The sequence below is a fragment of the Idiotropiscis lumnitzeri genome, unplaced genomic scaffold (assembly GCF_059441095.1).
Source record: "Idiotropiscis lumnitzeri isolate Australia: NSW breed Sydney's pygmy pipehorse unplaced genomic scaffold, RoL_Ilum_1.0 HiC_scaffold_46, whole genome shotgun sequence".
Classification (NCBI taxonomy): Eukaryota; Metazoa; Chordata; class Actinopteri; order Syngnathiformes; family Syngnathidae; genus Idiotropiscis; species Idiotropiscis lumnitzeri.
This window is the reverse complement of record NW_028283584.1, coordinates 1,111,295-1,124,633: the sequence shown is the minus strand read 5'-3', so window position 1 is coordinate 1,124,633 and position 13,339 is coordinate 1,111,295.

The window sequence follows — 13,339 nt, the reverse complement described above, 5'->3', positions numbered from 1 at the left end:
CGCGAGCTGAAAATGCATTTACAGCTCTAAAAAACCAAACTTTTATAACAGCTAAACCAAACGTTTCAAATGTAAATTTCCACCTTTATATAGTGTAGAAAGGCATCCTGAAGCTTGGAAAGTCATTAATTTGATTGTCCAGTATTTCCTTCATGAGATATTGCAACACTTAGAAAAAGTGTACAGCGCGAGCTGAAAATGCATTTACAGCACTAAAAAACCAAACTTTTATAACAGCTAAACCAAACGTTTCCAATGTAAATTTCCACCTTTATATAGTGTAAAAAGACATCCTGAAGCCTGGGCAGTCATTAATTTGATTGTCCAATATTTCCCTTATGAGATAATGCCTCTCATAGCAAATGTGTACAGCGCGAGCTGAAAATGCATTTACAGCACTAAAAAACCAAACTTTTCTAACAGCTAAACCAAACGTTTCCAATGTAAATTTCCACCTTTATATAGTGTAGAAAGGCATCCTGAAGCCTGGAAAGTCATTAATTTGATTGTCCAGTATTTCCTTCATGAGATATTGCAACACTTAGAAAAAGTGTACAGCGCCAGCAGACAATGAATTTTCAGCACTAAAAAAACGAAACTTCATTAACAGCTAAACTAAACGTTTCCAATGTATATTTCCACCTTTATATAGTGTAAAAAGACATCCTGAAGCCTGGGCAGTCATTAATTTGATTGTCCAATATTTCCCTTATGAGATAATGCCTCTCATAGCAAATGTGTACAGTGCGAGCTGAAAATGCATTTTCAGCACTAAAAAACCAAACTTTTATAACAGCTAAACCAAACGTTTCCAATGTAAATTTCCACCTTTATATAGTGTAAAAAGACATCCTGAAGCCTGGGCAGTCATTAATTTGATTGTCCAATATTTCCCTTATGAGATAATGCCTCTCATAGCAAATGTGTACAGCGCGAGCTGAAAATGCATTTACAGCACTAAAAAACCAAACTTTTATAACAGCCAAACCAAACGTTTCCAATGTACATTTCCACCTTTATATAGTGTAGAAAGGCATCCTGAAGCCTGGAAAGTCATTAATGTGATTGTCCAGTATTTCCTTCATGAGATATTGCAACACTTAGAAAAAGTGTACAGCGCCAGCAGACAATGAATTTTCAGCACTAAAAAAACGAAACTTCATTAACAGCTAAACTAAACGTTTCCAATGTAAATTTCCACCCTTATATAGTGTAAAAAGACATCCTGAAGCCTGGGCAGTCATTCATTTGATTGTCCAATATTTCCCTTATGAGATAATGCCTCTCATAGCAAATGTGTACAGCGCGAGCTGAAAATGCATTTACACCACTAAAAAACCAAACTTTTATAACAGCTAAACCAAACGTTTCCAATGTACATTTCCACCTTTATATAGTGTAGAAAGGCATCCTGAAGCCTGGAAAGTCATTAATTTGATTGTCCAGTATTTCCTTCATGAGATATTGCAACACTTAGAAAAAGTGTACAGCGACAGCAGACAATGAATTTTCAGCACTAAAAAAACGAAACTTCATTAACAGCTAAACCAAACGTTTCCAATGTAAATTTCCACATTTATAGAGTGTAAAAAGGCATCCTGAAGCCTGGGAAGTCATTAATTTGATTGTCCAGTATTTCCCTTATGAGATAATGCCTCACATAGCAAATGTGTACAGTGCGAGCTGAAAATGCATTTTCAGCACTAAAAAAACAAACTTTTATAACAGCTAAACCAAACGTTTCCAATGTAAATTTCCACCTTTATATAGTGTAAAAAGACATCCTGAAGCCTGGGCAGTCATTAATTTGATTGTCCAATATTTCCCTTTTGAGATAATGCCTCTCATAGCAAATGTGTACAGCGCGAGCTGAAAATGCATTTACAGCACTAAAAAACCAAACTTTTATAACAGCTAAACCAAACGTTTCCAATGTATATTTCCACCTTTATATAGTGTAGAAAGGCATCCTGAAGCCTGGAAAGTCATTAATTTGATTGTCCAGTATTTCCTTCATGAGATATTGCAACACTTAGAAAAAGTGTACAGCGCCAGCAGACAATGAATTTTCAGCACTAAAAAAACGAAACTTCATTAACAGCTAAACTAAACGTTTCCAATGTAAATTTCCACCCTTTTATAGTGTAAAAAGACATCCTGAAGCCTGGGCAGTCATTAATTTGATTGTCCAATATTTCCCTTATGAGATAATGCCTCTCATAGCAAATGTGTACAGCGCGAGCTGAAAATGCATTTACAGCACTAAAAAACCAAACTTTTATAACAGCTAAACCAAACGTTTCCAATGTACATTTCCACCTTTATATAGTGTAGAAAGGCATCCTGAAGCCTGGAAAGTCATTAATTTGATTGTCCAGTATTTCCTTCATGAGATATTGCAACACTTAGAAAAAGTGTACAGCGCCAGCAGACAATGAATTTTCAGCACTAAAAAAACGAAACTTCATTAACAGCTAAACCAAACGTTTCCAATGTAAATTTCCACATTTATAGAGTGTAAAAAGACATCCTGAAGCCTGGGAAGTCATTAATTTGATTGTCCAGTATTTCCCTTATGAGATAATGCCTCACATAGCAAATGTGTACAGTGCGAGCTGAAAATGCATTTTCAGCATTAAAAAACCCAACTTTTATAACAGCTAAACCAAACGTTTCCAATGTAAATTTCCACCTTTATATAGTGTAAAAAGACATCCTGAAGCCTGGGCAGTCATTAATTTGATTGTCCAATATTTCCCTTTTGAGATAATGCCTCTCATAGCAAATGTGTACAGCGCGAGCTGAAAATGCATTTACAGCACTAAAAAACCAAACTTTTATAACAGCTAAACCAAACGTTTCCAATGTACATTTCCACCTTTATATAGTGTAGAAAGGCATCCTGAAGCCTGGAAAGTCATTAATTTGATTGTCCAGTATTTCCTTCATGAGATATTGCAACACTTAGAAAAAGTGTACAGCGCCAGCAGACAATGAATTTTCAGCACTAAAAAAACGACACTTCATTAACAGCTAAACTAAACGTTTCCAATGTAAATTTCCACCCTTATATAGTGTAAAAAGACATCCTGAAGCCTGGGCAGTCATTAATTTGATTGTCCAATATTTCCCTTATGAGATAATGCCTCTCATAGCAAATGTGTACAGCGCGAGCTGAAAATGCATTTACAGCACTAAAAAAACCAAACTTTTATAACAGCTAAACCAAACGTTTCCAATGTACATTTCCACTTTATATAGTGTAGAAAGGCATCCTGAAGCCTGGAAAGTCATTAATTTGATTGTCCAGTATTTCCTTCATGAGATATTGCAACACTTAGAAAAAGTGGACAGCGCCAGCAGACAATGAATTTTCAGCACTAAAAAAACGAAACTTCATTAACAGCTAAACCAAACGTTTCCAATGTAAATTTCCACATTTATAGAGTGTAAAAAGGCATCCTGAAGCCTGGGAAGTCATTAATTTGATTGTCCAGTATTTCCCTTATGAGATAATGCCTCACATAGCAAATGTGTACAGTGCTAGCTGAAAATGCATTTTCAGCACTAAAAAACCAAACTTTTATAACAGCTAAACCAAACGTTTCCAATGTAAATTTCCACCTTTATATAGTGTAAAAAGACATCCTGAAGCCTGGGCAGTCATTAATTTGATTGTCCAGTATTTCCCTTATGAGATAATGCCTCACATAGCAAATGTGTACAGTGCGAGCTGAAAATGCATTTTCAGCACTAAAAAAACCAAACTTTTATAACAGCTAAACCAAACGTTTCCAATGTAAATTGCCACCTTTATATAGTGTAAAAAGACATCCTGAAGCCTGGGCAGTCATTAATTTGATTGTCCAGTATTTCCTTCATGAGATATTGCAACACTTAGAAAAAGTGTACAGCGCCAGCAGACAATGAATTTTCAGCACTAAAAAAACGAAACTTCATTAACAGCTAAACCAAACGTTTCCAATGTAAATTTCCACATTTATAGAGTGTAAAAAGGCATCCTGAAGCCTGGGAAGTCATTAATTTGATTGTCCAGTATTTCCCTTACGAGATAATGCCTCACATAGCAAATGTGTACAGTGCGAGCTGAAAATGCATTTTCAGCATTAAAAAACCCAACTTTTATAACAGCTAAACCAAACGTTTCCAATGTAAATTTCCACCTTTATATAGTGTAAAAAGACATCCTGAAGCCTGGGCAGTCATTAATTTGATTGTCCAATATTTCCCTTTTGAGATAATGCCTCTCATAGCAAATGTGTACAGCGCGAGCTGAAAATGCATTTACAGCACTAAAAAACCAAACTTTTATAACAGCTAAACCAAACGTTTCCAATGTACATTTCCACCTTTATATAGTGTAGAAAGGCATCCTAAAGCCTGGAAAGTCATTAATTTGATTGTCCAGTATTTCCTTCATGAGATATTGCAACACTTAGAAAAAGTGTACAGCGCCAGCAGACAATGAATTTTCAGCACTAAAAAAACGACACTTCATTAACAGCTAAACTAAACGTTTCCAATGTAAATTTTCACCCTTATATAGTGTAAAAAGACATCCTGAAGCCTGGGCAGTCATTAATTTGATTGTCCAATATTTCCCTTATGAGATAATGCCTCTCATAGCAAATGTGTACAGCGCGAGCTGAAAATGCATTTACAGCACTAAAAAACCAAACTTTTATAACAGCTAAACCAAACGTTTCCCATGTAAAGTTCCACCTTTATATAGTGTAGAAAGGCATCCTGAAGCCTGGAAAGTCATTAATTTGATTGTCCAGTATTTCCTTCATGAGATATTGCAACACTTAGAAAAAGTGTACAGCGCCAGCAGACAATGAATTTTCAGCACTAAAAAAACGAAACTTCATTAACAGCTAAACCAAACGTTTCCAATGTAAATTTCCACATTTATAGAGTGTAAAAAGACATCCTGAAGCCTGGGAAGTCATTAATTTGATTGTCCAGTATTTCCCTTATGAGATAATGCCTCACATAGCAAATGTGTACAGTGCGAGCTGAAAATGCATTTTCAGCATTAAAAAACCCAACTTTTATAACAGCTAAACCAAACGTTTCCAATGTAAATTTCCACCTTTATATAGTGTAAAAAGACATCCTGAAGCCTGGGCAGTCATTAATTTGATTGTCCAATATTTCCCTTTTGAGATAATGCCTCTCATAGCAAATGTGTACAGCGCGAGCTGAAAATGCATTTACAGCACTAAAAAACCAAACTTTTATAACAGCTAAACCAAACGTTTCCAATGTACATTTCCACCTTTATATAGTGTAGAAAGGCATCCTGAAGCCTGGAAAGTCATTAATTTGATTGTCCAGTATTTCCTTCATGAGATATTGCAACACTTAGAAAAAGTGTACAGCGCCAGCAGACAATGAATTTTCAGCACTAAAAAAACGACACTTCATTAACAGCTAAACTAAACGTTTCCAATGTAAATTTCCACCCTTATATAGTGTAAAAAGACATCCTGAAGCCTGGGCAGTCATTAATTTGATTGTCCAGTATTTCCCTTATGAGATAATGCCTCTCATAGCAAATGTGTACAGCGCGAGCTGAAAATGCATTTACAGCACTAAAAAAACCAAACTTTTATAACAGCTAAACCAAACGTTTCCAATGTACATTTCCACTTTATATAGTGTAGAAAGGCATCCTGAAGCCTGGAAAGTCATTAATTTGATTGTCCAGTATTTCCTTCATGAGATATTGCAACACTTAGAAAAAGTGGACAGCGCCAGCAGACAATGAATTTTCAGCACTAAAAAAACGAAACTTCATTAACAGCTAAACCAAACGTTTCCAATGTAAATTTCCACATTTATAGAGTGTAAAAAGGCATCCTGAAGCCTGGGAAGTCATTAATTTGATTGTCCAGTATTTCCCTTATGAGATAATGCCTCACATAGCAAATGTGTACAGTGCTAGCTGAAAATGCATTTTCAGCACTAAAAAACCAAACTTTTATAACAGCTAAACCAAACGTTTCCAATGTAAATTTCCACCTTTATATAGTGTAAAAAGACATCCTGAAGCCTGGGCAGTCATTAATTTGATTGTCCAGTATTTCCCTTATGAGATAATGCCTCACATAGCAAATGTGTACAGTGCGAGCTGAAAATGCATTTTCAGCACTAAAAAAACCAAACTTTTATAACAGCTAAACCAAACGTTTCCAATGTAAATTGCCACCTTTATATAGTGTAAAAAGACATCCTGAAGCCTGGGCAGTCATTAATTTGATTGTCCAGTATTTCCTTCATGAGATATTGCAACACTTAGAAAAAGTGTACAGCGCCAGCAGACAATGAATTTTCAGCACTAAAAAAACGAAACTTCATTAACAGCTAAACCAAACGTTTCCAATGTAAATTTCCACATTTATAGAGTGTAAAAAGGCATCCTGAAGCCTGGGAAGTCATTAATTTGATTGTCCAGTATTTCCCTTACGAGATAATGCCTCACATAGCAAATGTGTACAGTGCGAGCTGAAAATGCATTTTCAGCATTAAAAAACCCAACTTTTATAACAGCTAAACCAAACGTTTCCAATGTAAATTTCCACCTTTATATAGTGTAAAAAGACATCCTGAAGCCTGGGCAGTCATTAATTTGATTGTCCAATATTTCCCTTTTGAGATAATGCCTCTCATAGCAAATGTGTACAGCGCGAGCTGAAAATGCATTTACAGCACTAAAAAACCAAACTTTTATAACAGCTAAACCAAACGTTTCCAATGTACATTTCCACCTTTATATAGTGTAGAAAGGCATCCTAAAGCCTGGAAAGTCATTAATTTGATTGTCCAGTATTTCCTTCATGAGATATTGCAACACTTAGAAAAAGTGTACAGCGCCAGCAGACAATGAATTTTCAGCACTAAAAAAACGACACTTCATTAACAGCTAAACTAAACGTTTCCAATGTAAATTTTCACCCTTATATAGTGTAAAAAGACATCCTGAAGCCTGGGCAGTCATTAATTTGATTGTCCAATATTTCCCTTATGAGATAATGCCTCTCATAGCAAATGTGTACAGCGCGAGCTGAAAATGCATTTACAGCACTAAAAAACCAAACTTTTATAACAGCTAAACCAAACGTTTCCCATGTAAAGTTCCACCTTTATATAGTGTAAAAAGACATCCTGAAGCCTGGGCAGTCATTAATTTGATTGTCCAGTATTTCCCTTATGAGATAATGCCTCACATAGCAAATGTGTACAGTGCGAGCTGAAAATGCATTTACAGCACTAAAAAACCAAACTTTTATAACAGCTAAACCAAACGTTTCCAATGTAAATTTCCACCTTTATATAGTGTAAAAAGACATCCTGAAGCCTGGGCAGTCATTAATTTGATTGTCTAATATTTCCCTTATGAGATAATGCCTCTCATAGCAAATGTGTACAGCGCGAGCTGAAAATGCATTTACAGCACTAAAAAACCAAACTTTTATAACAGCTAAACCAAACGTTTCCAATGTACATTTCCACCTTTATATAGTGTAGAAAGGCATCCTGAAGCCTGGAAAGTCATTAATTTGATTGTCCAGTATTTCCTTCATGAGATATTGCAACACTTAGAAAAAGTGTACAGCGCCAGCAGACAATGAATTTTCAGCACTAAAAAAACGAAACTTCATTAACAGCTAAACCAAACGTTTCCAATGTAAATTTCCACATTTATAGAGTGTAAAAAGGCATCCTGAAGCCTGGGAAGTCATTAATTTGATTGTCCAGTATTTCCCTTATGAGATAATGCCTCACATAGCAAATGTGTACAGTGCGAGCTGAAAATGCATTTTCAGCACTAAAAAAACAAACTTTTATAACAGCTAAACCAAACGTTTCCAATGTAAATTTCCAACTTTATATAGTGTAAAAAGACATCCTGAAGCCTGGGCAGTCAATAATTTGATTGTCCAGTATTTCCCTTATGAGATAATGCCTCACATAGCAAATGTGTACAGCGCGAGCTGAAAATGCATTTACAGCACTAAAAAACCAAACTTTTATAACAGCTAAACCAAACGTTTCCAATGTAAATTTCCACCTTTATATAGTGTAAAAAGACATCCTGAAGCCTGGGCAGTCATTAATTTGATTGTCCAATATTTCCCTTATGAGATAATGCCTCTCATAGCAAATGTGTACAGCGCGAGCTGAAAATGCATTTACAGCACTAAAAAACCAAACTTTTATAACAGCTAAACCAAACGTTTCCAATGTAAATTTCCACCTTTATATAGTGTAGAAAGGCATCCTGAAGCCTGGAAAGTCATTAATTTGATTGTCCAGTATTTCCTTCATGAGATATTGCAACACTTAGAAAAAGTGTACAGCGCCAGCAGACAATGAATTTTCAGCACTAAAAAAACGAAACTTCATTAACAGCTAAACTAAACGTTTCCAATGTATATTTCCACCTTTATATAGTGTAAAAAGACATCCTGAAGCCTGGGCAGTCATTAATTTGATTGTCCAATATTTCCCTTATGAGATAATGCCTCTCATAGCAAATGTGTACAGCGCGAGCTGAAAATGCATTTACAGCTCTAAAAAACCAAACTTTTATAACAGCTAAACCAAACGTTTCAAATGTAAATTTCCACCTTTATATAGTGTAGAAAGGCATCCTGAAGCCTGGAAAGTCATTAATTTGATTGTCCAGTATTTCCTTCATGAGATATTGCAACACTTAGAAAAAGTGTACAGCGCGAGCTGAAAATGCATTTACAGCACTAAAAAACCAAACTTTTATAACAGCTAAACCAAACGTTTCCAATGTAAATTTCCACCTTTATATAGTGTAAAAAGACATCCTGAAGCCTGGGCAGTCATTAATTTGATTGTCCAATATTTCCCTTATGAGATAATGCCTCTCATAGCAAATGTGTACAGCGCGAGCTGAAAATGCATTTACAGCACTAAAAAACCAAACTTTTATAACAGCTAAACCAAACGTTTCCAATGTAAATTTCCACCTTTATATAGTGTAGAAAGGCATCCTGAAGCCTGGAAAGTCATTAATTTGATTGTCCAGTATTTCCTTCATGAGATATTGCAACACTTAGAAAAAGTGTACAGCGCCAGCAGACAATGAATTTTCAGCACTAAAAAAACGAAACTTCATTAACAGCTAAACTAAACGTTTCCAATGTATATTTCCACCTTTATATAGTGTAAAAAGACATCCTGAAGCCTGGGCAGTCATTAATTTGATTGTCCAATATTTCCCTTATGAGATAATGCCTCTCATAGCAAATGTGTACAGCGCGAGCTGAAAATGCATTTACAGCTCTAAAAAACCAAACTTTTATAACAGCTAAACCAAACGTTTCAAATGTAAATTTCCACCTTTATATAGTGTAGAAAGGCATCCTGAAGCCTGGAAAGTCATTAATTTGATTGTCCAGTATTTCCTTCATGAGATATTGCAACACTTAGAAAAAGTGTACAGCGCCAGCAGACAATGAATTTTCAGCACTAAAAAAACGAAACTTCATTAACAGCTAAACCAAACGTTTCCAATGTAAATTTCCACATTTATAGAGTGTAAAAAGGCATCCTGAAGCCTGGGAAGTCATTAATTTGATTGTCCAGTATTTCCCTTATGAGATAATGCCTCACATAGCAAATGTGTACAGTGCGAGCTGAAAATGCATTTTCAGCACTAAAAAACCAAACTTTTATAACAGCTAAACCAAACGTTTCCAATGTAAATTTCCACCTTTATATAGTGTAAAAAGACATCCTGAAGCCTGGGCAGTCATTAATTTGATTGTCCAGTATTTCCCTTATGAGATAATGCCTCACATAGCAAATGTGGACAGTGCGAGCTGAAAATGCATTTTCAGCACTAAAAAAACCAAACTTTTATAACAGCTAAACCAAACGTTTCCAATGTAAATTTCCACCTTTATATAGTGTAAAAAGACATCCTGAAGCCTGGGCAGTCATTAATTTGATTGTCCAATATTTCCCTTATGAGATAATGCCTCTCATAGCAAATGTGTACAGCGCGAGCTGAAAATGCATTTACAGCACTAAAAAACCAAACTTTTATAACAGCTAAACCAAACGTTTCCAATGTACATTTCCACCTTTATATAGTGTAGAAAGGCATCCTGAAGCCTGGAAAGTCATTAATGTCATTGTCCAGTATTTCCTTCATGAGATATTGCAACACTTAGAAAAAGTGTACAGCGCCAGCAGACAATGAATTTTCAGCACTAAAAAAACGAAACTTCATTAACAGCTAAACTAAACGTTTCCAATGTAAATTTCCACCCTTATATAGTGTAAAAAGACATCCTGAAGCCTGGGCAGTCATTAATTTGATTGTCCAATATTTCCCTTATGAGATAATGCCTCTCATAGCAAATGTGTACAGCGCGAGCTGAAAATGCATTTACAGCACTAAAAAAACAAACTTTTATAACAGCTAAACCAAACGTTTCCAATGTAAATTTCCACCTTTATATAGTGTAGAAAGGCATCCTGAAGCCTGGAAAGTCATTAATTTGATTGTCCAGTATTTCCTTCATGAGATATTGCAACACTTAGAAAAAGTGTACAGCGCCAGCAGACAATGAATTTTCAGCACTAAAAAAACGAAACTTCATTAACAGCTAAACCAAACGTTTCCAATGTAAATTTCCACATTTATAGAGTGTAAAAAGGCATCCTGAAGCCTGGGAAGTCATTAATTTGATTGTCCAGTATTTCCCTTATGAGATAATGCCTCACATAGCAAATGTGTACAGTGCGAGCTGAAAATGCATTTACAGCACTAAAAAAACAAACTTTTAGAACAGCTAAACCAAACGTTTCCAATGTAAATTTCCACCTTTATATAGTGGAGAAAGGCATCCTGAAGCCTGGAAAGTCATTAATTTGAGTGTCCAGTATTTCCTTCATGAGATATTGCAACACTTAGAAAAAGTGTACAGCGCCAGCAGACAATGAATTTTCAGCACTAAAAAAACGAAACTTCATTAACAGCTAAACTAAACGTTTCCAATGTAAATTTCCACCTTTATATAGTGTAGAAAGGCATCCTGAAGCCTGGAAAGTCATTAATTTGATTGTCCAGTATTTCCTTCATGAGATATTGCAACACTTAGAAAAAGTTTACAGCGCCAGCAGACAATGAATTTTCAGCACTAAAAAAAACGAAACTTCATTAACAGCTAAACTAAACGTTTCCAATGTAAATTTCCACCTTTATATAGTGTAAAAAGACATCCTGAAGCCTGGGCAGTCATTAATTTGATTGTCCAATATTTCCCTTATGAGATAATGCCTCTCATTGCAAATGTGTACAGTGCGAGCTGAAAATGCATTTTAAGCACTAAAAAACCAAACTTTTATAACAGCTAAACCAAACGTTTCCAATGTAAATTTCCACCTTTATATAGTGTAAAAAGACATCCTGAAGCCTGGGCAGTCATTAATTTGATTGTCCAATATTTCCCTTATGAGATAATGCCTCTCATAGCAAATGTGTACAGCGCGAGCTGAAAATGTATTTATAGCACTAAAAAAACAAACTTTTATAACAGCTAAACCAAACGTTTCCAATGTACATTTCCACCTTTATATAGTGTAGAAAGGCATCCTGAAGCCTGGAAAGTCATTAATTTGATTGTCCAGTATTTCCTTCATGAGATATTGCAACACTTAGAAAAAGTGTACAGCGCCAGCAGACAATGAATTTTCAGCACTAAAAAAACGAAACTTCATTAACAGCTAAACCAAACGTTTCCAATGTAAATTTCCACATTTATAGAGTGTAAAAAGGCATCCTGAAGCCTGGGAAGTCATTAATTTGATTGTCCAGTATTTCCCTTATGAGATAATGCCTCACATAGCAAATGTGTACAGTGCGAGCTGAAAATGCATTTACAGCACTAAAAAAACAAACTTTTATAACAGCTAAACCAAACGTTTCCAATGTAAATTTCCACCTTTATATAGTGTAGAAAGGCATCCTGAAGCCTGGAAAGTCATTAATTTGATTGTCCAGTATTTCCTTCATGAGATATTGTAACACTTAGAAAAAGTGTACAGCGCCAGCAGACAATGAATTTTCAGCACTAAAAAAACGAAACTTCATTAACAGCTAAACTAAACGTTTCCAATGTAAATTTCCACCTTTATATAGTGTAAAAAGACATCCTGAAGCCTGGGCAGCCATTAATTTGATTGTCCAATATTTCCCTTATGAGATAATTCCTCTCATAGCAAATGTGTACAGCGCGAGCTGAAAATGCATTTACAGCACTAAAAAAACAAACTTTTATAACAGCTAAACCAAACGTTTCCAATGTAAATTTCCACCTTTATATAGTGTAAAAAGACATCCTGAAGCCTGGGCAGTCATTAATTTGATTGTCCAATATTTCCCTTATGAGATAATGCCTCTCATAGCAAATGTGTACAGCGCGAGCTGAAAATGCATTTACAGCACTAAAAAACCAAACTTTTATAACAGCTAAACCAAACGTTTCCAATGTAAATTTCCACCTTTATATAGTGTAGAAAGGCATCCTGAAGCCTGGAAAGTCATTAATTTGATTGTCCAGTATTTCCTTCATGAGATATTGCAACACTTAGAAAAAGTGTACAGCGCCAGCAGACAATGAATTTTCAGCACTAAAAAAAACGAAACTTCATTAACAGCTAAACCAAACGTTTCCAATGTAAATTTCCACCTTTATATAGTGTAGAAAGGCATCCTGAAGCCTGGAAAGTCATTAATTTGATTGTCCAGTATTTCCTTCATGAGATATTGCAACACTTAGAAAAAGTGTACAGCGCCAGCAGACAATGAATTTTCAGCACTAAAAAAACGAAACTTCATTAACAGCTAAACCAAACGTTTCCAACGTAAATGTCCACATTTATAGAGTGTAAAAAGGCATCCTGAAGCCTGGGAAGTCATTCATTTGATTGTCCAGTATTTCCCTTATGAGATAATGCCTCACATAGCAAATGTGTACAGTGCGAGCTGAAAATGCATTTTCAGCACTAAAAAACCAAACTTTTATAACAGCTAAACCAAACGTTTCCAATGTAAATTTCCACCTTTATATAGTGTAAAAAGACATCCTGAAGCCTGGGCAGTCATTAATTTGATTGACCAATATTTCCCTTTTGAGATAATGCCTCTCATAGCAAATGTGTACAGCGCGAGCTGAAAATGCATTTACAGCACTAAAAAAACAAACTTTTATAACAGCTAAACCAAACGTTTCCAATGTACATTTCCACCTTTATATAGTGTAGAAAG